The sequence below is a fragment of the Crocodylus porosus genome, unplaced genomic scaffold (genome assembly GCF_001723895.1).
Source record: "Crocodylus porosus isolate Cpor-Errol unplaced genomic scaffold, CroPor_comp1, whole genome shotgun sequence".
NCBI classification, from domain to species: Eukaryota; Metazoa; Chordata; order Crocodylia; family Crocodylidae; genus Crocodylus; species Crocodylus porosus.
In genome coordinates, this window is record NW_017728906.1 from 89,658,583 (window position 1) to 89,661,461 (window position 2,879).

Here is a 2,879-nt window from a genome sequence, read left to right on the forward strand (position 1 = left end):
TGCCCAGTTAGGGGGCTTAAAATAGCCCAGGCAGTGTTGGGAGGAGTGCGGGGAGCTCAGCTCTGAAGCTGAGGTATGTGACTGGGCTTTCCGAGCCCTGGGGCTATACTACAAATGCATTCAGTGTTCACAAAACTGGGTTATCTTGATCTTGATCTAAGTTAGTACACTTACTCGGGTGAACTAACTTATATTGGGCATGTCATTTTTTGCCTGATTTAGCTTTAAATCGATTTAGAAATTTAACCCTGCTTAGGTTGATCTACCCGTAACAGCTGTATATACCCTCAGATTGTAAGCACTTCAAAACAGAGACTCTGTCTTCCTATGTGTATGTATATTGACTGACAAATAGGGTCCCAAGTTTTATTAAGGTTCTTGGGCACTGCTGTAGTATAAATAATAACTATTCGTACACATGTTAATCATAATGGCTCATTAATGAATATTTTATTTACAAGTTGAGATGAGTTTATGGCCATTTTGGACGTTCATTTAAATAAAAATGCTGAAGCTATTTACTTTCCTGTTTACTTGCTTTCTCCAAACTCCAACTTTCATAAGGATAATTTTTTTATACATTAGGCTATGCAGAAAAAATGAAGCACAGTAAATATTCATGCATGTCTGTATTCACCTGAGTATTCCTGTCAAAAGGTATTCAGTAGCCATCTTGAAAAAAAAACTGGGGATTGAAGGTCATCCAGTAGAAATAACATCCTGTGATGTAAGTGGACAGGTGACACAGCACAGGTATGTTTCATGTAGCTGTGGACTATGTTTTCATAAAGTAGCCTTCAAATAATCAATTCATTTATATCAAACTATTCACAGGTAAGTAGAGAAAAGAAAAAGGAGATAAACTTATGTTAATACAATTGTTTGTAAATAAATTGCTTCACTGTGTGACTATGATGTCAGTATTATATGTCTATACAAAATGGATTTGGGGTTCATAGATTCATAGATGTTAGGGTCGGAAGGGACCTCAGTAGGTCACTGGGTCTGGCCCCCTGCCCCAGGCAGGAAAGAGTGCTGGGGTCAGATGACCCCAGCTAGGTGCTTGTCCAGTCTCCTCTGGAAGACCCCCAGGTTAGGAGAGAGCACCAGCTCCCTTGGAAGCCCATTCCAGATTCTGGCAACCCTTACTATGGAGAAGTTCTTTTTATGTCCAACCTAAATCTGCTCTCTGTTAATTTGTGGCCATTGTTCCACGTTGCTCCAGGGGGTGCCCTAGAAAATAGAGAATGTCCTCATCCCCGCTGCCCTCCCCTGATGAATTTATAGGGAGCCACAAGATCACCTGTCAGCCTTCTCTTGCGAAGGCTGAAGAGATCTAGGTCCCTCAGTCTCTCCTTGTAGGGCCTTGCCTGCAGGCCTCTGACCATATGAGTGACCCTCCCCTAAACCCACTCAAGATTCTCTGCATCCCTCTTGAAGTGTGGTGCCCAAAACTGGACGCAGTACTCCAACTACGGCCTGACCAGTGTCACGTAGAAGGGAAGCATCACCTCCCTAGACCTATTCATCATACATCTGCTAACACATGATAAAGTACGGTTAGCCTTGTTGATCACTTTGTCACACTGACAACTCATGTTCATCTTGGAGTCAACTATGACTCCAAATCCCTTTCCACTTCTGTGCTGCTGAGAAGGTCATCCCACAGCCCGTTGGTGGTTCTTTTTGCCCAGGTGCAGCACTTTGCACTTGTCTTTGTTGAACTGCATCCTATTTTGTTCTGCCCATTTTTCCAGCCTGTCCAGAGCCACCTGGATCCATTCCCTACCCTCTGGTGTGTTAACTTTGCCATAATTTGGTATCATTTACAAAGTTGGACAGGGTTGGCTATGTATTTTCAAATATATATTTTTTAAAAATTAGAATATGAATTTGAAAGGATTTCTTGTTTAAGGGTTGGCTGAAATAAGAAGAGGACTTAAAAAAGCACTTGTCAGTAGGGGCATATCCAAGATTTTGTAAAAGGGGAGGTGTGGAAGCAGTGACTGGAGCTGCAGGGCTGGCACTACCACAACTCCTACTTATCAGAAGTCCCCAAATCAGGTAAGAACCCTGACCTACTCTCCTGTTAGCACCTCCTCTCTTCTCCTCTGTGCTGAGCTGCCCTGCTTCTCCCCATCCTTTCCCTGCCTTCCCCACCCATCTGCCTCTGGCTGACCCAGGCCCAGGGGGAGCTCCACAGCCATGCATGTCCCGCTCCAGCTGGACTGCATGGGGATCTTGGGTCAGCTGGGGACAGGAGCAGCAGTGGTGGCAGTGGGCAGGTTCCTCCACTCTCCCTGATCCTATCAGGTGTTCCCTGCCAGGCCAGAAGCAGGCTTAGTGAGTGGGGACTGCCTGTCACTGCCTTGTCCCTTACTGAGACTGGCTGCCCATGCAGCCTAGCTGGAGTGGGGCAGGAGTGGCTCTGGAACTCTCCCAGCCCTGAGTCTGCTGGGGACAGCAGTGAGTAGGAAAGCAGGGGGATGAAAGAGGAGAGGGGAGGTACCGCTGGACACAAAGGTGAAGTAAGGGGTAGGAGTCTTACTGGTTTTGGGCACTTAAAAGAAAGGCCATGATTGCTGCTCTCATGGCATGGTCTGAGAGAGGATGCAACTGTACAACTGCATCTTCTCTGGATCTGCCCCTGTCAGTAGTTAATGAAATTCCCATGCGAGTAGCCTTAAAATCATAGAATCAATGGGTTGGAAGATACCTAGACAGATCATCAAGTCTGACCCCCCGCCATGGGCAGCAATGAGCACTGAGGGTGGCAGGGGTCATAAGACCCCAGCCAGGTGCCTATCCAGTCTCCTCTTGAAGATCTCCAGGGAAGGTGAGAGCACCACCTCTCTGGGAAGCCTATTCCAGGCTCTGGC